Consider the following 26,992-nt stretch of genomic DNA (forward strand, 5'->3'; position numbering starts at 1 on the left):
AAAGTGGAAGCAGGAAGAGTGGCATCTTTATCACAGCAGACTCCACTACAGCAGGTGACTTTGATGCCCAGAAAAGGCGGTTTGATCTGACAGTGCAGAAGTGCAGCGACTCCAATCGGCTTGTCCCACTCCGCTGCTTCCTCCGTGCCCTCACTTAACCTCTGCATTCCCTCCTGCAGGTTCATATACGAGGGTAATAATCATTTGTTTTGCATAGCTGGGTACGTTCCAGCATCCTTATGACCACTAAACAGGAATAACTGGGTTTGGAAGATCAACAAATTATTACATTATTATTATAACAGATACAAACGAGCAAACACATTGCACACATGTTGCAAAATATGGAAGCATTGCTGTTGCATAATTAAAATTTAAAGTTAATACCAGAAACACTTCTTCATTTTCAAAATAAATCTGCGCCAAATGTATAAAAAAACAAAATAAAGAAATAATCCTCTAAAATGCTTTTTCATTTTCTACTTAAACATTGCTTATTCTGTGACATAATTAAAGTGATGATGCAAAAATGGGATTGCATTTCTGGTTTCACATCAACCTGCAAAAGTGTAGCATAATTCAATTCCAGTCAGCATTTCCAGGAGGGAGGCGGGGCAGTCATTTGATGCAGTTGCATTGTCAAAGTGAAATGCATTTCTGTTAATCCATTTTAATTGTCAATTAGATATTTCTAATTGAGTTTTACCACACATTTACAAGAGAACTTTTTGAAAATGAAATGTCGAATTCCATTTTCTTTATCATTTTAATGAAGTGACAGAATGAGTGGTGTTGAATAAGAAAAAGAAAAAGCCGTTTGGCGGACTGCTTTTTCATTTTATTTTTAGGTCAACGAACACAGCTTTACTTTGAAAAGCATTTCTGGTATTGACTTTAATTTTTAATTATGCAATAGAAGGCTTTGTGCTTACTGAGTATATTTATATTTTGACTTCATACAATTGTTGCAGCTATTCCTAATACCAATCTGCTTGTTTATTGATTAAAGAACAGAAGTGAAAAAGGGAAACCTTAAATTTTTCAGAAGTAAAGTAGCTGCACTCACTCACTCACTCACTCACTCACTCACTCACTCACTCACTCACTCACTCACTCACTCACTCACTCACTCACTCACTCACTCACTCACTCACTCACTCACTCACTCACTCACTCACTCACTCACTCTATATATTCATCACTGTGTTGTCGAACACAAGGTGCCTAACAAAAAAAATACACATTTGTTGCATCAACTAAAAAAAAATTCATATACTTGTTTGAAGCACTAGCTAAAATGGCTTTGCAGTAGCATGCTTGGAACAGATGAAAGCATGAATTAGTGTTTCAGCATCACTTTGATATCAGGGGCTTCTGATATTTGCACTTTACAGATGTCTGTTTAATGTGTGGATTCAAAGACAGGACTTGGCCGAATATAACTCAAGATTTTCTAACAGCGGTGCCGATGGCCAGGGAAATGCAATGCTAAGTAAGACGCTCAGAAGGAGTTCAAAGAGCTTCTCCTTGATCTCAACAGGTTTGGCTGAGATATAGAGACAAGGCAACGTATTTACATAGCAACTTTCACACACAAACTCAATCCAAAGTGATTCATACAAACACAGAAAGTGGTGGGCACCATCAGAGCTACAATGAAATTGAAAATTGTCCTTTCATATACTGCCTATATGAAACATGCAAAAAAAACAAAAACAGATCTGATCCAAGTCCAGAACCATACACCATTCTTTATCATTTTTGTGTGAAGGACTTGGAATTTATGGACAAACTTATGTGTAGCGGTTCAGAATTTAACAATTTTAAGTGATTACAGTTTCATGAAAGAAAATACTTTTGGAGTACTTAAGGTAAACAAAATTGAACAGAGCTTTTTCGTGTGCAAAATATGCAGTTAAATTCTAAAATAAGTTTGTGAAATTACTGTGAACTCCTACAATATAACCTAACTGAAGCAAGATGTAGGAAAGCAACTTATAGTAAAGTCATCAAGAAGGACTGGAAAAATAATACCAGTTATTCCTATTGTTTCACATACCAATATTTTAAATAAACATCTAATTAAATTACCTATGACATTTTTTTATAATATGTACATTAGTATTAGGATATGTATTTTTCTTGTAACTATTATTGCATTACTGATTATTGAAAAATACTGTAGTAAGTTGTTGATGTACCCTGAGCAATGTGAGGAAACTGGTGGTTCTAAACAGGACTGTAAAACAGGAATATTTTTAGGTACCCACAGCTTCCTGCACACAGAAATGAATGAATAATGACTCAGAGACAGTTACTTATCTTTTGTGGAGGTTTTACTTCGTACAAACACGAAGGGGACAGACAGATGAACATGGTGCATTCAAAAGTCCGAACCAACGAGCTCAGAGATGGGCTTGGTATATGAACCCTGTATTTGCATATTCAGAAGATCGTCCGATAGACAATGATGTGAAAATCACACCCACAGGTTGCTGCTGGAGAGAAGCTCCAAGGTTAAAATGGAGATAACTCTGAGGCCTGCTCAGCAGATCACACATGCACAGAAAAAAGGGAGGATGAGAATAAACTGTGAGGAAAATAGCTTGGCTGTGCTGTCTTCAAATGTAATATAATTTTGAGATGACAATACATGCTTAGTGAATTAAGTTTAAACCATTAGTGTAATAAAAGTTTAAGGCAGTTTCTAACTATTCTTCACAGAGCAAAAGGATCTGTATATGTGTTTGGATAGTCAAAAGTCAATTTGGTATATGTGCATGTCAATTAAGTGTGGATATACTGCATATTTGTTTGGGTAAAGTATTTTTTCTTTTTTAAACAATGAGATATAACTTAAAACACATATTAAAATACAGCATAACTACTGAGTAAAAATATATTCTTTGTTTGTTGTTCATATGTTTTGCTCAGAAGGAAAGGGAAGTCAAAAATTATAACCACATGGAGCATTGTCAGTCAGTAAATTATTATTTCAATTACACTAAATAATTACTCTTGTTTCAACCCCACTAACAAAAATACCATTCATGTCTATTTCCTTCGCTTTTGCTTTTCCTCAGCACTGTTTCATCTTGTTTTTCTCACTAGAAGGTAACAATGCACTAATAGTTTTGCTACACTGACCTTCCTTATGGCTGAAAAGCCAGTCATTTCTACTAAAGCTGCTTGCTCAAACCAATCTCATGACATGGCAGATAAAAGCCGTTCAAAAGCTGCACCCAAAATGTCTGAAAGAAAATGAGCGATAGTTGTCAGAGTTCATCTCAAGGGTTGGAATTAAGTCTCATCAAAAGCTCTTTACAACAGCATCAGTGACACTGAAACAGTTCTAAAGTCATAAAACACAAGTTTTCTTAACTAACAATTCTCTGACTTTCTATCCTCAAATTAAGTAATACCACTAAACAGCACATTATTTAACTCTTGAAGTAATAAAGTCCATCAACCCTTAGAACACTATTTTCTCTGTGGATCAGGGGACTTCTTGATCGTTCTACATCTTTCTGGACTGTGACAAATCATTTATAATACAGAAAAAAACTCTAACTTCTAACATGCACTGCTTACATGCCCTGTGTTTTCATTCACACTTTCTTTTTCCCCTTTATTCATTGATTCACAAATAATCCATTCATTGCCTTCAATTATCGTCAATTGGGTTCATTTTAAAGTCTGATAACAAGACTTCCACACAGAAAAGCTGATCTTTGGTCAGTTTTGGTTCTTTTTTTTTCTTTTAATCAATGATTGCCAAATATCTTAAATTTTGTTTTTTGTGCAACGAAACCCACAACTAATGCACGTCTCAGATAACTTTACTCAAATGGCTCTAAAGTTGCCTCATATGTGTTTTAGGTGCCCATTCCACTTGACTTTTCTGTATGTAGTGACATGGTAAGCGATAGTATTTTCTTGTCTTTACTCCTAGAAACCTTTTTTTTATGCATGATGCACACTTGGTTTGAATTGTACACGGTGTTCTTTTAAGATGCAATGGCATGGACAAGCATTCTTACTTCACTGCATCTCCACATGATTTCCCCCAGGGCTGAGGGATGGGACTACTTCTTTGTGCAGTGTATACCAGCTCAACCATCCATTTACATTGCATTATGTCTCACTCCTCCTCTGATGATACCCAGCTGTACCCATTCTTCTCAAAAGATGATCTGAATGACTTTGTGTGAACTTTATTTTGCTTATTGACAGCTGTGTCAATAGAGTGTAGAGTTTCTTCAACCAAACAAGTGATCAGTTGGTCAAACTGGCCAGTCATTTTTAGCCAATATGATATAAAAACAAGTTCTTTAACTATATTTTCAATAAGGTTTGCACACTATACAAGCATTGTGATAGTACTTCTGTATTTCTTGTCCTCCCTGGGACAAAGGTTTAAAGAACATGTTGCCGGAGCAAAGATTTCCATTTTCCTTCGCCTGCTGCTTGCTGGCAGTGATGTCCAAGCACCCCCCCCTACCAAGGGCCCTACATGTCTAAGGTGCAAATAAAACCGAAAGAGGGGGGGGGGGTCCACTCCATACGGCAACCATAGGAGGGGGGCCACCGCCAAGTAACCCCCCCCCAAGGCGCATCGCAGGCTAAACCCCCCACCCCCTCACCCTAATATGAGGTTATATGAGGAAGGGGGTAAGTTGGGGACAGCTGGTAGACTATCCACCAGTGGTCAAACAGCCCCCCCCAGCCCCCCCAGCAAAGGGGCCAGGCCCACCCAGCCCAGGGGCCCCACCCCCGGAGGCGCCGACACCCCAGGCCCAGCACCACCCACCCCACACAGAGAGAGAGGAGCCAGAAAGTGTCGCCCCCCCCAGAGCAAGCCCAAGCCCCCACCCCCAAACGCCGGCTCTAGAAGAGCTCTGGTCAGGCCTCGACGGGACCGAGGCAGCCAACCGGCCGGGGCAACCGCCGATTGCCTCAGCGGAGACCCCGACCTGTCAACCCCCCCCCCCGTCCCGTACCAATAGTGGGCCACCCCTCCCCCCAAGGAACGTCCCACCACAGGACAGGGCCGACAAGCCCCCCACCCCACCCCAGACCCCGCAGCCGAAGCGGATGACACCCAGAGGGACCGGGGGCCCCAAGAGGGTTGTCCCGTCCCGTCCCAGAGCCAGGGAAGGGCCGATCCCAGCCCCAGGTGTAGATGGGCAGCCCATCCAGCGCCGCTGCCCCCCCCCCCCCCCCCCCCCCCCCGAGCAGGGCCCCCCCGCCAACCCCCCCCCAGCACAGGCAAAGGGACCACCCCCCCAAGCCAAGCCAGACCACCACCCCACCCCCCCACCACGCACCCTTTTTTTTTTAAAAACAACATTGCGTCTTATAATCTCGAGTGCCTTATATATGGATTAATTCTGGTTCTGCTTACTGATGTTGAAGCAATTTCGAGAGGAACTTAGCGCTTAGTCAAAGTTTCGGTCTCTTTTGGTAAAAGCTGGAAACAAGTTTGAGTATTAGTGTAAATGCATATAATCCGGTGCAATCAAAAGTGCAGAAAATATGGTGATAGTTTTTGTCTGGCTAATATAAAATGAAAACATTTGTAAAAAATTTAAAAAAAAGTCATGAGAACAACCTTTTCAGGTAAAAGGAAAATATTAAAGAGATGGAGGAAAAATGTTGGATGATGAATCATTTTTTGTGATGACAAAACCACATTTCACTTCCTTGTCTCCAACATTACTATTTTATTTGTGTGACCTTCTCAATGTGACTGTTTGGTAGTACTGTATTCTATCTGTCATGTATTTTCACTATATATGATACAAAAAAAACTCTACCAATGCAATTTCTGTCAACCGTCCCCTTTTTTCTGTTTGAGAGGTCAAGCCGATCTAACATCTGCTAAGATGATGAAGTGGTGTTTTTTCTGTCATTCAGTCATGCCACATTAATGTCCACCATATGCCTGAACATAATAGTAGTCCTGTGCTCGCTCTTCTTTCCTCTGCTCAGATTTTCTTCTGTGCGCTGCCACATAAGACGCAGTCTTAAAAGGCTTTAAATTGATCTGATGGAAAGTCTGATATCAAACAGGATGAATGCTGTTCATTTGAGCATGCAGCGTGTTCATTAGTGGCAAGTGATCAGAAGAGCTTGGTGTGGATGAGATGACCGGAAATGTGTTTCTGACAGCTCAATGTATTCTGCTTCTATGCACATTTCATTTTGAAAAAGCTGTTTCCAACAAATTGAAACTTGCTACTTGTCGACAGTGATTAATGTGACATCCCTAAACCTCTGTAAAACAAATTAGTGAAGATTCAAAGAGAAAGGTTACAAATAAATAAAAGCATCAAACAAGGAGTCTTTTTTGTTATTTACTTGTGTGAATCTATTTGTTTTGTCTTGAAACTTTTTCTCTGAATGGCTTTTTAGTTGGAAATCATTTAGTATGTTACAGTAAATGTTTTCATGTGACTTTAGCCTCTCATTTCAAGAAATCATTAGGGAATTTAGCCTGAAACTGCTGTCATCATCAAGAAGGACGCTGATCCTCTGTTCGATGTGGGGGCATCTTTTTTCTCATGTTTTTTTTTTAAACTTTGGTTTATTGCCCACAACTCTTGTGCTTTACTCTTAGCTGGAATCTTTTTTCTATAAAAGAAAAAAACTACCAATGCAACAACAAACAAATGCACTTTTATTATTAAGATTTCTACCTTTATAAGCAAGGAAAGTCAGAAATGTTATTTACATTAAGGGATGGTGCCTTGGTGGAATTCTTTCCTCTTGACTTCTATATAAAAGCTAAAAAAAAACAGGAACAGAAATCAAGAAAAAGTATGGTGGTCCTGAAGTGCAAATCAAACTAACAATCTAAGAAGATTACAATAAATTTAAAATAAATAAATAAAAAAAAAAAAAAAAAAATTATTATATGTATATATCAATATCTATATCTATATCTATATCTATATCTATCTATATATATCTATATCTACATCTATATATCTATATAGATATATATATATCTATATATATATATCTATATATATATATATATATATATCTATATATATATATATATAGATATATATATAGATAGATAAATTTAGATAAATTTAGAAATAAAACAAAATTCTAGAAGGCAAAACTCAATAAAAAATAAATAAAATGAAATTAATACTAATAAAGCTTTTATGATTAGAAAAGAGTATATCCAGCACTGCTTCATGTCAAATGGACAAATGCCATGATCTACCTACCTTTTCTGGTTTACGTGAAAAATAAAACAATTCAGAAAACAAATATAATTTCCAGAAATTAAAATGAAATGTTAAAAAAGAAATAGATAAAGAAGAAATCAGTAAAGGTAGGTACTATGGGACTTCGCTGATTGGATCATGACGTTTATCCATCATTTCAACCGATAGTTATTTGGCACATCCAATCAACGATGTCCCACAGTACCTATCCCTTTTCTGGTTTCTTCCTTGATTCATTTTTCAAAATTTTCTTTTGATTTCTGGAAATTGCTTTCGTTTCATTTTTATTGTTTCATTTTTTTCAGAATTGTGATTTCTAAAACGTAATAATGTTGTTTTATTATTTGTTGTGCTTTTTATTGTTGTTGTGATCTGTAATATGCTTTTGCATCAAGTGATTTGTTGTGATTTGTAGTTCAGGGCCACCGTAAAAAAAGTCAACTTTTTACAAAATGACAATAAAAAAACATCAGTTTTTATCAATTTGGATCTTTCCCATGGGTTGCTATTCTTGCTTGTGTGGGACATCAGACTTGTGCTGCAGTGAGACGGAGCACAATCACACAAAACTGGCCACAGGCAGAGATATCGATCGGTCTCGTCAAGGTTCAGGGATATAGATGAGTTAAAAAACTCCCATTAATTACAAATCACTTCTGCCATGAAAGTCAACCACAGCGAAAAAAGAAGTTAAAACGTCTGTATCAAACAAAGAAAGGTGACGGGGTATGCACATTTGTCATCCAAATATTCCTCTGACTTGGCAGGCCTGCTAACGTTGCCCCTTCATCTCCTGAGTTGATTTTTTCCCCCTTCTGCTATCGTGAGTCTAGTTAAAAACCAATCTATTAGTTCCCCTCAGCATTGCACTGTAAATGATGAGCGAACAAATGAATGCAAATGAATTTTCCATGTTAGGCTTGCCCCACTGTCTTATCAGTAAGCATATAATCAATATGCTAAGACACATGATAATATATAGACCACAGTGGTGCATGTATTTAGGATGTCTTAGACAATATGCTTATGTGCATATAAAGGAAGCTTTGAGCAGATGGAAGGCTTACAATGATCAACAGGCAGGTTTGCAGGCACTCCCTGTCAGAGTCTGAGATGGTCCAAGCTGTGATTTGCATTAAAATTCTTAGCAACAAGGCACACAATCTCTAGCTGCTGCACTTTTCCTTCCAGAATGGCAAAAAGAAATGTTCTTGCATTCCAAGCTAGACAGAGTCAACAGCACTTTTTCAAATGTCACTTATTGTTTGTTTTTCTGTTCTCACACCATCCTGCCCTGAGTCTTACACTTTGGATCTTCACCTCCATCTAATCTTCCCATGTTTCTTAGTACTTCTGGAAAGAAAAATCACTGCCTTTGATTAATGTTTGGTGCATAGCTGTGTATGTAAGCAATCACAATTCATCTGTGAAGTCTTTTCTTCCTGGGTGTGACAGGCATGCCTGGGCACACAGAGCTCGGCCGTATAGAGCTGATTTCAAACACAGCCGTTCCAGAGGAGACGTGCTGCAGTAAAATGAAGTAAGCAGGCTAAAAAGATCAACAGCTCCCACTGTCTCTCTGGCTGTTTGAGCTTCCACTCGCAGTCCCTCTGTTTCATTGTGGCAAGCCATGGCTTGAATACCAAAGTGATAATTTCTTGACAGTCTCCTTTTATTTGTCTGCTGTCTGCCTGATAAGATGATTCTCACTCTCTGAGTTTGCTTTGTCTACGCAGAGATGCTCTGAAAGACTAAGCTCATCCTCTCTCCCTCATTTTGTCTTTCCATCGGTTGTGCCTCTCCTATCTTTCAGACCACTCTGAACACCCTCTGTGTCTACCGGAGAGAGTCCAAGAGCATAAGATGATTATGGGAGGATGGCACAGTGGGGAAAAATGTGGCCAGCTAAGCTCATTCAGCAGAGATTAGGTATGTGAATGCTTGAATACATTCTCAGTATTTAATCAAAACAGTCAATGATGTGATAGCTACTTTTGAATAAGGTTTTCTCTTTTTTCCCCCCACATAACTACATCTGTTGCACAGATGTAGTTGGAGATAGCATGTTTTCTGAAAATGAATGAAACAAAGATGCCAAACTTGGATTATTCTGCTGCACTGATGTTGGTCGGGATCGTGAAATCCAAGGCTTTGTCCAGAGCTCCAACAATTTGTGACTCCACAACTGTTTGTTAAATTCCTCCGTCAGGTTATCACAGGCCCTGCCTCCGTCACTCCAGCTTTTAATAGGCTCCCCCATGGAAACCAATTTGCCACAGGCTCCGCCTCCATCTTAAAGTTTGTTACAAACCCCGACTTTTTCACGTCAAGTTTTAAGAACTTTTTGTCGGACTGCCAACAATCTGTCAGAACTAACTCTCTCATCTCTTCCACCCTAATGCTACGTTCACACCAACCTCGTGTTCAAGTTGTAACCACTTCCAATAAAAAGTCTATGTAAACGCACATACAGACTTCCGCATTCAAAACTCTGCTGTTCGTGCATCACCACGCATGGTGTACAAAACGCGAGGCCATTGAACACCTGTTAAAAGTTAAATCATTTGAACTTTAATCAATCAGGGACTTGGACTTGGTCGTGACGTATGGGAAGCATTATTTTTAATTCATGGAAGTGCCAATCATCTGAAAAGTGATCATGAAGGAGAAATTAACTTCAGCTGCTGTTAAAGAAAAAGCCTGGAATAAGATTTATGAGATTTGCACCATTTTGACATTTCGCACCAAGACTCATCCAACTGTGAATGCATTCTTCCACTAAACCCTACAAAAACTAAAGAAACAACAGGTACGGCCCCTGCCCCACTCTACAACAAAAGTCTACTCTTATCAGATATCCGGGCATTCAGATCACAGGGGACCTCTTCTGGACTGCAAAGCCAGCAGATATGGCAAAAGAAAAAAAAATCCATCAGCGATTTCACTTACTAGGGGTGCTCAGGAGAAAAAAACCTGGAGAAGCTGCTAATAACTTTCTACAGAGCCACTATTGGGACCATCCTGAAGTATTGTATAGTAGTATAGTACACAATGAGCTCAGACGGGAGAGCTCTAAGGAGAGTAATCAACACAGCCCGGAGGATCACGGGCTGCTCTCTTAACAGCCTGGTGGATCATTTCCAGCTTTCACTATTTTAGAGAAGCTCACAAAGATTTCTCTTACCCTGTTAGAGCTGTCAACATCAGGTCCATAGTACAATTCAAAATAAAATTACACAGAATTTGTTTAAATCTGCAACATAATCAGTCAGTACTGTTCACTATCTTTCTTTGCACAACCTTTTGCACTGATGCCAGTGTTCATTCACTCCTTTCCTTAATTTGATTTACTCATACAATATTTTCACGTTTCATTTTATCCATGTATATTTTTAGATATTTTGGATTTTTTAACACCAGAGTAGATGACAATTAGGCCAGATCTGTTAGTGTTTTTATTAATATTTATTTTACAGCTACTGTTATATTTTATTATTTCTGCTTTTAATTGTATTTTATCTTACCTGTGCAGCACTTTGGATCTCTAGTAGATGTTAAAGTGCTTTACAAATAAAGTTTTGATGGCTTGATTCATTTTAAACTTTCTCCTAAGCTCTTGTTTTAAGGAGCAGATGCTAATTTTGTTGTTGTAAAGCAAAAGACAGTGAAGATGATTCTGATTCTGACTCATCTTTAATTGAAAGGCTTTAAACCTTTAAATGCAATTTGAACTATTAAGACATTTTTCTGTGGGCAGAATTCTTAGAGTAGATATTTTTTTTACATTAACTGAGAGTTAATTAAAAATAGATAAAATAGCCTAATGGTTACATTGTTATGTATTGTCAGGGTTTACAGTGTGTCACTGCCTGTGTGTCTTTAAGTTAGATGTTACAGCTAAATTACTACCCTAGGAAGGAATCGAAAGTGATTTATTTAGACAATATTGGTTATGGAAATGCTTGTGAAGAAATTTACATAACAATTTTAACATGAAACATGGAACACAAATCTGTAGCTTAAAATTAGACATATTCTGTATTATTAGCCAATAGAAACAGCTAAACTAAATTAGTCCAGGTCACAAATAGAGAGTGCTTTCAAAAACGTTTGAGAGCTTTACGGAGGGAGATAAAAAGAGCTGGAGTCCACTTGATTGGAGCACCAGGTACATTACATGGTTGCAGAATAGGACTGGGACTGGATATTTTGGTACATAAAGCGACGCTTAGAACAAAGCCTGCTGTATGTTTCCACAGAACAAGCAAATCCCTCGTGTCTCCTTGCAGGCCTGGAACAGGAGTTAATTGTTCTCATAATGGTGGCATGTGGTTATACTGATCACTGCTAAATTCCTTAAGGTACTACACCTATGGGGAGGAAAGAACATGCTGCATGAGGAAAGTTTCTCTGTTTATATGACATTTTAGAGGGCAAAAGTACACATTCTGCATGCTCTCAAGCTGCTAGAATGAATAAATTCATTTTTTCCTGCCATTATTTTCAGGTGTGTTGAGTCATTCTTTAACATGTACAGTTTTATTAAATTAAGTCCTAAGTTAGAATGTTTCAAACATGAAAGAAAATTTATAATATGGGCAATTTTTTAAGAAATAAATATATACAAACAAAAAAATTCTAGGATTAAAAGCTTTAGGCAACATAAAAAATAGGTCTGTAAAAAAAAGTTAATTGTTTCTGCAAAATGCGGAAGTCTTAACTGTGAGAGTCACAAATGTTTTGCTTTATGTTTTGCTTTTTGCTCTTAAGATTTTCTTTGTTTTTTAATTTTTTACCTACTATAGATTCTGGGTGAGCAGGCAGTACTTTTCAGCCAAACCCAGTCACTCAATCATTGAATCTATAGGCCTTTTATTTCAGCACCATGGCTTCACATCGAAAAGACTTACTAGAGAAAATGAAAACTATAATTATGAGGCACTAAAATCAATGACCAGATTTTACAACCAAAAGGAAAAACAGAGGAAATATGTTGGAACAACCCTTCTGTGTTTGGATTTTTTTTGCCCCTAAAATGCTTCAAAAATCTGTTGATATGTTCGTGTCCAGTGGCTTCCCTGGCCAGGTCAGATACATTACTACATATGCGCAGCACTAGAGCTGAGATGATGCACCACTTGCACAATTTTAGTTGGAAAAACAGTGGGAGAGAGCCTCAGACTCCATCAAAGAAAATCAGCCCTCTTGTTATAGCTGTAAGAGTGTCCCAAACATTCCACAAGGTCAGCTTCTGTGGACAGAATTTACAAAAATATTTTTCTTCCTCGATGCACAGCACAAAATACTCAAACTGAACTTTGGGATAGGTTATTAAAGAAAGTCTACAGAATGATGGGATAACCGCCTTAGATAAAAAAAAAAAAAGTACATATTTCCTCCTGGTTAAGAGTTTTTTTTGCTTGAAACTGTCAAAAACAACCGATGTGAAAATCATTTTTATGTAGTACAAATATCCTGCAGCCTGGGGAGAATATGTACTTTTACTGAAAACAAAGACTGTATTATTTGTTGCATGATTCATGCAGACACAATTTAGAGCCCAAATATAATTTTTATTTTATTCACTTTAAAAGCTAACAGAAAAAACCTGAAAGAGCAAAGTTATTGTTAAGTGATAACATGAAGTACCATGTAACTTATTACATTAACGATACAAAATCTGTGGTGATGTTTTATTGACATTGACATAATCATGAATAGAAAATAGTTTAAGTAAAAGTAGCAGGCTTAATCTTTATAACTCATTTAAATTTACTATATTTGATTTTCTGCCATAAAGTTTAAAAATAAACTCATTGGCCTTGAAATGCACTTTCAAACAAGCTTCTGTAGGTTAAGTTCATATGAATCGCTTTTGTCGCAAACAAATCCCTGTTCCAGATATCATCTGGCATTTACATCTGCTGCCTTCTTCGTCATTCCTATTTTTACAGTCCATATTTACTTGTCCGAGGTGTTGCTCCATATAATGAAATGCACCTTTTTTAGATGGAGTTCCAGCTTATCAGATGCTTTGGTCTAAAAATTCCAGTACAAGCCTTTGGAAAATGTCAAACCTGCATCTCTACAGCTCTTTCCATGACAGCACACATTTTTCGGAGGCAGCCAGACAATGGAAATGCGATCTGGACGTATAAACCCCATACATTATACAGCCCTAATTCTCTCCATTTGTCAAAGCCTTCATCCATATTTAGCAACAAGCAAATCTGGTGGATTCTCACTCCATATCTGGCCAGCTAATGAGCCCAATCATCTCATTCAGCTCTTGAGAGACACAGCAAATGCTTGCTGCCAAATCGGAAATCTGGGTAAGCCAGTCTTGGCTCTGTTATGTGCATAAACAGATGACCTTTGAAACTCATGGGATTAATAGAAAAACAACACAATCAATCAAAAATATATAGCTATCTTAACAAGTAGATTAAACATTGAGACAACTTAAAATTACACTGTGAGGTGGGATAAGACTGAGACAAGAATCTTTAAATTTGCTAAGTGTGTTCACAAAAATGTCCATTTCACACATGAGTTGTAGACTTGTAAACGACTAGATCCATGTAAGTCTTTGTTTTCCTTATCCAAACTGGCATCTGGCTAAAAACTGTACTGCTGGATGGCTTCTAGATTGCTCGCTATTCTTGTTGCACCGATAATTTCAGGTAGGGTGCGAGAGCTGTAAGCTAGCAGGAGAGCTTTTAAATTGAGACCTTTCAGCAAATGGGTGGGGAAGGGAGGTGGGCTATATTCCAAACCAACAGTCCCGCTTACAACTTTGAGGCAAATTTCCAATGATCTGCAGTTCTGCAGAAACTATGTACCAGAAAATGAAGTTTTTTTTATTTTGGCAAACAACAGCATTATCGTAATTAAAAGACAACTGGGAACGCTTTAAAAATAGATCGGAAGATGATTGGAATGGGGTCATCAATTGAAAAGGCTAACAAAAGGTGAATAAAACATGCAACATGTCCACAAAGTCTCACTATTTGAAGTTTTAGATATTTCAAAACGTGCCAAGCCCCTCCAAACCAATTCAGTCATCACCATTGTTTCCTGCTTTAAAAAAAAAAAGTCGATTTAGAAGCTGAAATGGAATCCAGAGAGGAAAAAAAACATTTTATGTGCACTGAACGTTATCTAAACGATTTGTTATAAATTCTTTTGTTATTAATACGTTTTTCAATAAGAAAAGAAGCAAATATTATATATTTCACTGTGCTATTTTGACCCGTTAATTTGTTACATAGTTAAAATGTATGGCCAAAAGATTCCCCCTATACAACTGTTGATTTTAAAGTAAAACACATTAGAATGAGCAATATCAGCAAGCTAAAACCCAACGTTGTAGAAAATATTCCTGGCAGAGCTCGTTCATCAAGCTGATTGGGGAGATTAATTAGAATTTGTACTTTGCCATAGTTCATGGCTTTGTTTGGGATAAATCCTTAGTTTTACCATTTACCACCATACTTAAATGCCACACAAAGAAAATATTGATCCCTGGTGACGACATCAGCAGGCTTTTAGTGAATGTACACATTTGAACTTAAACATCTTGGGATATGAGGGGCCGGGCCTCCAAAGCTGTGCTGTAGTACTTCTCAGACCTGTTGGAGGGCACAGTTGCTCCATGGAAATCTTGAAGCCATCAACATGGAGGGGAAAAAAAAAAGAAGTTCTTTGAATTCTTTCTCTCATTAGGTTCCATGCAGAGCCTGAATTACTTGCTGCATCTATCCAATAATCCATCCATCCCTCTTTCTGTACACCGCTCACATTAAACACAGGTACGGTGCCTCGTTGAATGAATGCAGGGGTGAAATCTGACCTCATTCCCATTCCCATTTTGCTGTGGCTCATTCCAGCATCCACGGGATGTTTTGTGTGAGTAAATTAAAATATTCATGTTGTTGCTAAAGTTTCGTGGAGAAGTGTGATAGACTGGGCATCATTTTTCGTCGTTTGTTTGTTTTCACCAACTCTATTTGTGCCAACAGCTCATTGGAAAGGAAGGGTGCCATATTCAGCACAATGCTCGAGCACCACAAGTCCCTAGACGTTCACTGGCTAATGTTTTGACAGGTTGTTAGCTTATTCATTTATCAGTTGGCTATGGAAGTTGACAGATCAAGCTGAAGTTCATTTCTCCAGCCTCCGCCGAAGCCTGCGTGACTCCCTGCTTTGTCAAGCAGTCTTAATTTACACTGATAAGCAATCATCTGTGGGTTTAAACAAATGCCCTGATCTTCAGGGGTGACCTTTATCATTGATCTTTTTTTCTTATAATAAAGCCTGTCTTGTGCATATTTGCATGATTGTTTAACTTGGTATGAGGACCAACTGTCTGAATGCTGAATTCTGCCTTTTCTTTAAGCAAAATAAATAAATAAAATAAAATAAAAACAACAACGAAAATGTTTAATTCTATGCAAATAGTCTTTCTTTCTCTCCTTTTCATTAAAAAGAAACATTTTAGTGCTCCTATAAAGTAAAGTCCAGCTGATGTATCGGGATTCTAATTGTGGCGAGGTATTTTGTTGGCAGTCCTCCTTCAGGAGAAAGAACAAAAGGCCCACATGCTGTCCCCCTTTTCTTCCTCTGCAGCTCATAATCAATGAGGGGACCAAGCTGCCAGATATTGACTCAACATAAATGAACGACACAACTCCCAAAGGGTCCATTTGAATTTTGACAGTCAGGATTCAGAGGTCCTATCCTTCCTTACATGGTGCCAAGAAGAAGGATTTTCCCTGACACGCTGAAGGTAATACCAAGTGCTGATACAGGGCGATGTGAGGGCTCAAATACATTAAGCTGCACAAGTCACGTGGAGGCACTTTATATCACTGCTCTGAATACTCCATTTGGGGCTGAACAGAATTTGTTCCACTGGCAGTGAAAGTCTATGAACTGAAGTTGCAAAACAACATTTTGTGCCGTACAGAAACTGTAAGCACTGGAAAAAAGGGACTCTCACCTGCACATTTACAGAATTTCAGATGAAGCACTAATTAGCTGCCACTGTGCATGTGTAAATAGATTCAGTTTATTTATTCAAACAGTATGAGCCTCCTTGTACCGTGTCTATTGTCCAATAAATATGGAATATTTAACCCCTGTTTTTAGCCATCTTGTGTTTCCCCTAATAAAGCTGATTATTGTTGTGTTGCACTGCACTTTCAAGTGGCACCCCAACTCCCTTGTGTGATAATTTGTAATTGCCCCCCCTCTAAGTTAGCAAAATAATAATGCTGCAGCTCACATTCTTGAACAAAAACAACCAAAACAACTGCCTAAATTCTAGTAATCCAACATTACTATACATTAATTTGACTACACAGCCTGCCTGTTAGGATTAGAAGGATTTCTTCTTTTCCTGCTAAGTACAGAAAGTGAGCACAATAAGTAAGGAAGGTGTGTAATCACAAACAAAAATGCTGTTTTAGGAAAACAGCTTTCTGGTTTAATCTTCAGCACATGTTTTTAAACTTTGGTTGTGTTCTCATATTGTTGTTGCAAATAAATTCCTTTTTTTCCCCTTTGGTATAAAATGAACTTAGTTTATTTGAATAAAACACACTTAATTATCTTGTGGTGCTCAGAAGAAAGAAACAGATAAAAAAAAAGAAAAAAAAACAATAGCCGGTTTAGCTCGTGCTGGTTTGCGGGGCCTTCCGTCCGTGAAACCCAGGTTCGAATCCGGGCTGCTCCCTGTTCCCTTCTCTACTTCTGTGCCAGTCCTAAGCCCAGTTGCTTTGAGAAGGTTGCGTCAGGAAGGGCATCCGGCGTAAAACATTGCCAAGTTTACCATGCGACTTGTTCGCTGTGGCGGCCCCTGATGGGAAAAAGCCGAAAGAGAAGCAGGTTGGTATATTTGCATTTTAAGAATGGTCAAATTAAGGCACCAATTTGTCGCATCCAGAAAAAAGGATTAGGTACTGTACTGAGCATGAGGGAACAGTGGGAAGAAATGACTTTCTAAAAAGAAGAATCCGCTGCCTAAAGTGGTTGGGATTTAAAAATGGCAAAAAAAAAAAAAAGGTAAAACACACAGAAACACAACATCCAGTTTGTATTAGTCACTGTACATTACTAGTTTGACATTCAAACCTTATGATTTAATCACAACCACCCTTACTAGTGGATACAGGCTGTGTGCCGTATCCTGCACAGGTGGCACGTGCAAAATAGCAACATTAGGTGAGCCTATCGAGAGAAAATGTTCATGCTTTTTTCTCTCGATAGACTTACCACATGCAAACAACTGTATGTTCCATTCTCATTATGTGGCCGCACAGGCCTCAAGGTAAACTTCAAGATCCCTGCAATCCCCTTAAGATGAAGCCGCCCCTTTTACCAACCTCTATGGGCCCAGACAACCCAAAAACTTGCAGCATCCGAATGGGTCAATCCCCCCCCACACAGGTACATGTGACAAATGTTCTCAGGGAGCACATCCAGACCTGATTCCAACACATAGATACATAAAATCAGATCAAACTTTATTTATTCTTATTTATTATTTATTTATTATCTTCTCATGCATGTTGCACAGCTCGAAACGCTTTAACATTAAAAACAGAAAACACACATTACAGTAAAAACCCAACCAAAGGTTTGACATGAATCCATGAATGTTTGCTTTTATTGCATATTTATTGCATCAATATGTGCATTCATAAAAAGAAAGTTGTGGAAATTGTGAGTTTTAGGCCAACCATGAACACAAAATATGACTTTCAGGGTTATTTAGGTCCCTTTTGTGCCACATGTAAAAAGTTGAGTTTTGGTAATAGCTTGTTGTTGCTATAAATAGCAATAGCTTTTCTAAGCCAGTGGGGTATTTTTTTAACTCTGCTGGATTTACATTTAACTCACTCAAGGTAAAAGAGAAATCATTATTTTTAAGTTTAAGTTTGATCAATTCATGAATCATAATGGCTCAGAAATACATGCCACCCTAGTACCCACCCTGTTTCTCAGTTATGTGCTAAATTTCTAAAGGTCATTCAAAACACTGATTCATGTTTTTTTCCCATTGTGAAAACATTTTATGGATTTTGAGTACTAAATGCAAAGCTTAACCACTACCACCCATTTTTATGGAGATCAGTCACTCTTCTGGTAAAACAGCTCGGTTTGTATGCCACCTTTTACACAAAGGCAATTCAAATAGCTTAACAGAGAAGACATTTTTTGTAACACACGGGGAATTAAATAAAGGCAAAATAAAAAATCTAAAAAAGACTAAAAGAAAAAGTTCACCAAAGCAGTTTAAGCAAAAAATTTAAAACAAAGGGGCCAGAAAAGAGCTGAATTAAAAGGAAAATTCAGATGGGAAAAATCTGAGCTCATTAAGAAGCTGGTTCCTACAGTGTCCAAAGGAGCAACTAAAGCTGCTTTGCCCTTTTTGGTTCGGATTCTGGGTTTTACCAGATGATTGCTTGATGGCAGACTGATACAAAAGAGACATTCAAAAGCTTGAGTTTAAAGTTTGTTTCCTTTTTTTTATCAAAAGCTGTTATTGTACAGTGCAAAAAACTGAATATATATATACCCTTGAAATGTACCAAGGACGTGCTTTAAACCATTTATGACAAAAACTGTTACAGTTTCTGTACTCCTTTATCATGCCATCAAAGAAAACATCCTTGATCTGGAATCTTAAAGTCCCACTCCGATCCTCTTTTGATTTATTTGGCATTGCCAGTGGTTTGTAATTATGATTATGCTGTTTGTAGCCAAAATCCAAAAACCTGTGTTGTTTTCTAGAACATAGTTTCTGCAGTAGTTGTGGGCAGGACTGTGGGCAGGACTGTTTATACATAGTTAGCAGCTTGGACCCAGATGCCAGATTGCACGTAGAAAATGAAGATGCACATGGATCTATTTTTTGATTAAAAAAAACAGAATGGCAGAGAGCTAGTACAGCAGAGTGGCGTGCTGTATTACCGTCTACATCACACCTACAAGCTTATAATGAACGTCTGCTCGTAATTCTTGATATGAATAAAGAAATACTGAAAAATACAATTTTGAACTTAATTTTCTTTTTATAGGTCCTCCATCATTAGAATAATGTCACAAAAACTTGTTAAAAACATAAAAAAAAAACATTTTCATCTGAGTGGGTCTATAACAGGTGCCAAAAGTCAACGAAAAACATTCTTTTCACTCAGAAGCTTCAGCTGCTCAAATAAAACAACTTTCTGTGGAGCAAAAACATAATGAAATGGTAAAGATTATCAAACATCTAAAATTAAAAATAGTGTAAAATATTTTTGTGACTTTTTTGGCGCATTTTTGCCCCAAAACACAAAAGATAATATCCATTAAATAAAACGAAAGTAAAAATTTGTCAAAAAACGTAGACCATTTTTGTGAAAATTGTGGGTGTTTGGGATTGACTGTGGTGTAAAGTTTTCACATTCAAACACCCAAAAGAGAATGGGTGATGGTGTGTGATGGACAGTCTATGTGGGGAAAACAATGCTTGACTGTTTCACAATGTGAGCCTGATGAATCTTGGCCTGGTCTTCTCGGAAACTGTGCTTAATGTCAGCCAAGAAAAAAAGATCTATTGATTCAAAAACCCGTGCGTTCAGCATATTGGCTGTTAAGAAAGCTGATATAGTTGGGATGGCAAAACGTTTTCCCAAAAAAGATGATAAATATCGATTCATGTTTAAAAGTTTACTTTTTTGAACACAATGCATGCATTGTCTCAGGAACATCCCAACATTCACATGCTAAAATCCTTAATTCTACACAGCCCTGCTCTGTTAATAAATGTAAATGTCTTATTTTATTCTGCTGGTTAGAGGTGTTTCAAGGACATACATACTTAAAAAAATGTCTTTAATTGGAAGAAAATATGTTTTCCTTTAACTGTTGATGCAAAAATAAAAACATTTTAGAAGCAAGTCACAAAAAAATAATTTTCTCAACTGTTTTTTTTTTTTATTGTGAGGAGCACAGTTTCTATACAGAGCCTCTAAATTTAAAATCTTAATGTTTCTATAAATTACTTATGCTTTGCCATGTGGCTGCAGTCATCTAAGAGCAATGGTAGTACTAAAATACAGCCTTATTTAAACTGCTTCCAGTTGTGTCCAAGCAGCCCCCAACCTGTTTTTGAGCATTTAAAGAGGATGCTGCAGGAAGGTAATTCATGCATCCTGATGTGCTGGAAAATGGGACGGGATGTTGAACGGGATGGAAAATGAAACGGGCAATCTCAAGGTTGTTATTAAATATCAGGATAAGTACAGCTATTTATTTAAATGGAATCTAGTAGATTTATAAACCCCCAAAGTTGTCTCAAAGGATAATACTACATAAGTATGCATAAGTATACATCCAACCAAACATATTTGAGATCGTAATGCTTTAATTCAAACTAATAAATGTACCATAGTCATGGTCCAGTTTAGTAAGATTTATTCAAATGAAATAAAATCATTACACATATATTTTAAAAATGACATGAAGTGACAGATTATATTTAATAATTACAGTGTAATTTTTCTGAGCACTATTCTAAGCATACAGTTTATTTTTAAATATTAATCAACCATAGTAAGTTTACAGTAATGGCAAAAATTGTAATTGTAAAGTAATTCTAAAAATTGCAAAAAGCCAAGCAGTGGTTTAATTGGTTATGATAGACAGCAGAGGTTACTGTTTTAGAAGCCTAGGCAGCACTGTCAGGACAAAAGTATATATTTTTTAAGATGTTTCTTCCAGCCAGTGTTTTGAGTAAATTGAAGGTTGATGTTGTTTTTATGTATTGGATTTTCTATTCCTGATTTTTGAATTTTTTAGTCAAGACACCAAGAGTGCATAAGGATGGTGGATACATTTCCAATGTACTGAAAGACGCTGGAGGTGAGATGAGTGCCATTAAATTGTGGAAACAAGAGTAGGAGCTTAAGGCTATGGTTTCTTAGTAAATAAAAATATCTGTGTACCTGAATTTGTTTTATGAATCAAAAAGAAAAAGAATTATTATAAAAATAAATAAATAAAACGAAAAAAAAATGAAAATAATAATAATTTGAAATCATAGTCCCACTCTGTTTATCCTTTGATCTATTTTAAAATCCTTCCCAAAACACCTGTCGTTTCTGCATAGCGGCAGCATTAGAAATTCCCCTCTGAGCTGTGGACGGGAGTGTTGCCCACCCCCACTTCCCGTCACCCATCTAATTACACGCTCTAGCATACAGCCCTCACAACCCGAACCTGACGATATCTGTGCCACAAAAATAGCAAGCAAATATCTGAGCTATCCAGTCACATGGATCTATTTGTCTACAAGCGGATGCATCAGAATGAAGCAGAGCAGGGAGCTTGTGGACTGCTGATTGTATTTTCTACACTACAGCTACAAGCTTTTTCAAACGAAATTATTTGTTGTCTGCTCTTGATTCAACATAAATTAAGAAATGAATAAAGAAAATATTAAGAGGAGAAATTTTAAGCTTAATTTTCTTTATATACGTCCTATATTATCTAAAAAAGAAAAGAAAATGCCACAAGAACAGGGTTCTTTAAATATATTTTTATCCATAAATAGCAGTCTAAAGTAACATGAAAGTAAGGCAAAATTTAAGTAATTTATTACAATGGGAATTCATGAGAAATTCAAGTAAAAAAAAGTCTCTCAGTAAGCTAAGGGCGGATTTCTTTGACCACTTCATTAGTTCTAATGGTTTTTTCTGCAGTGTTATGACTGGGGCTTTAATCCTGCTTGTTTAGCACAGATGTTCCTTTTTTTGGTGCAAAAATGGGCAGATGGAGAGGCAGAGTGGTGTCGACCAATCTAGAGGTAAGCAAGTGTTTGCATTTTTATACAAGGAATCTTTGACAAATCTGTAAAGTTTTGTTCCTGTCAGGAGCTGCAGCTGCTGATAGTGGAAATGAAGCACATGCTGAGGAAACTGCATTTCCTTTCAGTCGGGAGGGTTGCTGAGTTCAACATCCTATCAGAGACTCTGTCAGATCCCGCAGAATATGTACGACCCACACAAATTCAATAATTCCCCGTGATGAAAAAAACATGCGGTGCACCCTAGTAAGAAATACAAATTTTTAAATTTACTACTGCTTAAAGTCACTTACGTTATTCCTCTGTATGTTCTATTATGGCAGACATGACTGTTTAAAGTGAGACTTTTGCAGAAATGAATATTTTATATATGTGAAATCACCCAGACATTTAATTGAAAGCTTGTTTTCACTTAACCCCCTTCCGTTGTGTTTGTTTACCACTTTTAATGTAAATGCTTTGGAAAAAAAAATTCTCTGCACTGAATGAATGTGATATAATTGACCCATTTTGGTCCCATGGACAAAACATTTAGTTTAAATAAGATTTTGATTAAGATGTAGGTATATGTGCACATGTTTTCATAATTAACGTGCATTTGCATTACGGTTGTGCTTACTGCACCTCTGAGCCAGGGAAAAATGAATTACAGATCATTTATTTAGATTCTTTGCCTCTCCATGGGAATCATTTAACGTGTCCCTGAGGATTTTTTTTCTTAAAGATTCTGCACACACACTAAAATACATCTTGCCAGCCTGTTAATGCTTATCAAGCATGTATAATTGCAAACCTAGACCAGATTTCTCTAAGTGATGTTAAGCTGTTTTGTCACTTATGAGCGATAGGTGACTCAAGTTCAGCCGTGTGTCCTGACAGTGTCACTCTAACCCACTTCAAGGTACGATGGTGTGCTCAGCACTGCAAAAACAGCACTCAAGGGGTCTCGGATGTATTTTCAAAAGAGACAATATCTTAGTATGCATATTTCTCCCTGAAGCAATGTGTGTCCTCTTCGTGCTGTTTTGTGACAGTTTGAAAATGTGGGAGGCGTAACGATATGACAATTTTTTTTTTTTTTTTTTTTTTGGTGGAGTTGGGAAGGTAAAAATTCAGATGATTTAGTTTCAAATGATTTAAACTCGACAAAATATTATTGAGACACAAACATTTATCATAGATTGCAATTGTCATCCTTTTCATGCAGGGGCTTCAGGGAGCACGCATGCATTAAATAACTTAATTACAAATCATGCTTTGCTGCAGAAGGAGTAGGAGGATGGAGGAAAACAATGTGCATGAAGTATGACATATTTAAACACTCTGACATAAATTAATGAATAAACAAAAACAAATTACGTAATTTAAAATATTAGGTTATGCACGGTGCATGAATGTTTACTTTAGTATAACCAAGATGGTTAATTTTTGTCATGATCTATTTCAGGCGAAATAAGGCCAATTTACCCCCATGCTTATTCATTTTCCTCTGGAAAAGAAACACCTTCCTGCAAGCCAACATGAAGCTGGAGCTGTTGCCTCTGTTCAAACAAAAATGCAAAACACTTTTTGGGGTAGGAGGAACACAGAGCTGCACCTAGAAGCAAAGACAACTTTCAGTAAATTTGGGGCATGTTTGATCCAAAGGCAGTGAGATCACTCTTGCAAGCTTTAAAAAGCAAATTACTTATGAGTGTTTATGAACTGTGCAATTAAATTTGTTTTTCTTCCACTGAAACTGAATATTTTTGACAATATTAGCTTCACTTTAGCTTCCTCATTTAACATTTTCTATACTCAATGTCATAAGATCATAATTCTCATTGATCTGAGTGTTTTTGTAAGACTTTGTGTGGGTGGGGGTTAATTTAGTTTGGTTATGCCCGCATGTCAAAGTGACACAATTTAAAATGAAATGTTTTTGGCATTTGAATGGGCTTATATATTCTGTATTTTTTTTCTTATGTTTTATGCATAAGAGTAATAACGGAGCATTACAATAAAGCTAACTTACTAAAAGGTTATGCAAATCTTTAAAAAATGAACCTTTTATATTTTAAGGAAACAAAGCATTCAAGTATTTTTTAAGCATTGATTGTATTTCTGTTCCAGCATATTTCAAACGAACAAACGGACTCCAGGTTCTGCATGCTATGTTGTCCAATGTTGCCTTAATAAGTAATAAAATCACTACACTATTTTTTTGTCAACACAGTTTCATGAATTGTAAAATTGCTTTCCTCAGATTAGTGTTATTTGGTTAGATTTAGCTGTTGATTGCTCTCAGTTCAGCTCACTGGAGTCTTCAATACACATGCCCTGTTGAGGTCTTAAAGATATGTTTTTGGTGTTTTTAACATGTTCTTGTGGCATTTCTCTGTTGTTGGAGGACATATGTAAAAATAATTAAGCTCAAAACTGCATTTCTGAGTATTTTTTCATTCAAATTGTTGTGAATCAGGAGCAGACAAAAGAAATCGTTTGAAAAAGCTTGTAGCTTTGACGTAGAAGCTTCTGTCAGCAAGCCGCGAACTTCCTGCTGTGCTCCGTTCTGGTGATCCATGTCTTTATTTTTATTAGCTGAGCTGGCATCTGTCAGCTGGATAATTCAGATGTTGCTCGACATTTAAGTTGCATCAACAAAGTTAGGTTGGGGTTGTGAAGGGCTGTAAGCTGGTAGGAGAAAGTGGAAACAGCAGATAACGGGAAGTGAAGATGGACTCACTTCACGTCAGCAGTTCCACCCACAACTCAAAGGCAAATTTCTCTGCTGCTCTGCAGAAACTATGTCCTAGAAAATGACAGCTTGGATCTTGGCTAAAACAGCATAATCATAATTAAAAGACCACTGTGTGTCACTGTGTAAATATATCAAAAGGTGATCAGAGTTGGTCTGTATCCCTTGTGCTATCCTATGCACTTTAACATTGGGAGTTGGGTCATCTAGACCCACTAGACGGTGCTCTGAACCTTTTTTCTTCAATGATTTGTGATCCTCACTGGCCTCCGTGGATTACATGAAATCTTTCCACCTTTATCCACCTTTGTCATGGTAGGGAGAACACGTCAGTGCAACAGTGGGGTCATCTAAGATAGCACAAAGATTAAGATTGTATTAAAAAAAAACAGTCAGATCTTGTTCATTAAGCTTCTTCCTCTTGAGCTGTTTGCCATGCAGGATTGTTATTGATGTTCAAGGCAGAAATTGCAAGTCATAACTTATATTTTGCATCCACCCTCCTACTTTCTGTCCAAGTGAAATGAAAAAAAAGTCTACAGTGTCTTTTAATGTTTATACTTCAATTTATATATCTCGCTCTAGTTACTTTTAAAAGCTTTATTGAAAAAAGTATTTCCCAGTCTAAAGCACCCACTCTAAAAATATTATCCACCACAACTTAGAGGCAAATTTCTTATGAACTGTCACTCTGCAGGAACCATGCCTTAGAAAACAACCGTTCCTTTTGGTTACAAACAGTATGATCATAAAAGACCATTGGGAAAGCTTTAAAAAAATGATCAAAAGATGATCAAAGCAGTAACTTATTCACCTGTTGAGTTTGATAAACTTTTTGCCATATTATTAGCAAAACGTGAGTCCCTGGAGTACACATTTCATAAATGTGTATACCATTAACATTGTGTACAACTTTCAAAAGCACAACCTGTTGTCTGGTGGAATCAAAACTGTAGAAAATGCTAATGGCTAGCATTATTCATCTGATTTGTGACCAGGTTTCTTCAAACATAAGACATTTCTAACCCTGATGTCATGACTTGTAGGATGGACAGACCCAGATGCTGAAACCCAGAATGAGGAAACCGGTAGGTGAGAGGCAAGTAAGACTTTTTATTTTCCTTCCAGGAGAGATGGCAGTGGCTTGGTATGAAGCTGGGGAGGACTGCGGCTTGAGGCTTTGCAGAGGTTGTAGTTTCCACAGGAATGCAGGAGTGCTCGAACTGATTTCCACACTGGTGACACTTGGAGGCTGGAATCCTGAGGCAGGAAGAGATCAGTTAGATTCGAGGCAAGACTTGAACACATAAACATGAGCTTAGACTGAGCCCAGGTTTAGTCACCATAAGGGGCAACGAACTGGCGTTGGATACTGGGGCTGAATCTCCTTAAGAGCTGAAGCAGTTGATGAGGTGAATTGGTCCCAGCTGGTGGAGTCAGGTGCAGCGCAGGAGGGGGAGGGGGAGGAGACTGACAAGCACCATAACACCTGAAACCATTAAATGCTTCCACATTCTCAGTGTCGACTTATAAAATACTGTTGATCAAAAATTAAACTTTTAAAATATCTTAATTACCATTGCTCATTGCTCTGGCACACTGTGTGCTTCACAATCCCAGTCGTCAAGTTTGGATCCGGAAGCTTCTTCAAAACTATTTATTTTGAGTTTTAGAACATTTCTCTTTTCTTTCATATTCATTCTTTCTGGGCTCTGATCAATGACGTCTTTTTAGTTTTCTATTACCTTCCAATGTTAACATTGTGAAAAAAACATTATTCAGTGTTGAAATACCATTGAAAATTGGCAGTCTTTTTCTTTCTTTTTATTTTGATAAACAAGTGAGGCTTATTTGAAAAAAAAAAAAAAAAAAAAGGCAAGACCTTCAGCTTTGGCTTTCTAAAACTGCATTCAAAGGGCAGAGAGATCCCTTTAGACCACCTTTGAGCTTCAGAAGTTCCAGCTGCACAGTGGCAAAAAGCTGCCCGAATCAGGCTTACCAGGAAATGGAGCTTTGATGCTTGAGCTGATGCATCAGTTTCTGCCCGGTGCTTTTTCTGTGTTCGTGTATGTGTGGGAGACCTTGCATGCATACACTAAAAGATGGTGGGTAGAAGGAGATGCACGCGTTGTTGAGTCGCTAACGTTATTCCCATAC

At 37.5% G+C, this 26,992-nt stretch overlaps 1 long non-coding RNA gene across 1 annotated transcript in view; it reads left to right on the forward strand.

Moving 5' to 3' along the window:
- The window catches only part of LOC144992470 (uncharacterized), a 57,219-nt gene extending 31,213 nt beyond the window's left edge, over nucleotides 1-26,006 (forward strand). The window contains exons 2-5 of the long non-coding RNA XR_013656445.1: nucleotides 9,058-15,152; nucleotides 15,266-15,350; nucleotides 15,873-16,032; nucleotides 25,882-26,006. This is a non-coding gene — a long non-coding RNA (uncharacterized LOC144992470). The remainder of the gene's footprint in view (nucleotides 1-9,057; nucleotides 15,153-15,265; nucleotides 15,351-15,872; nucleotides 16,033-25,881) is intronic.
- Nucleotides 26,007-26,992: the final 986 nt, after the last annotated feature.

Source organism: Oryzias latipes, chromosome 6 (assembly GCF_053564925.1).
Source record: "Oryzias latipes strain Hd-rR chromosome 6, Olatipes_Hd-rR_3.1".
Lineage (NCBI taxonomy): Eukaryota > Metazoa > Chordata > Actinopteri > Beloniformes > Adrianichthyidae > Oryzias > Oryzias latipes.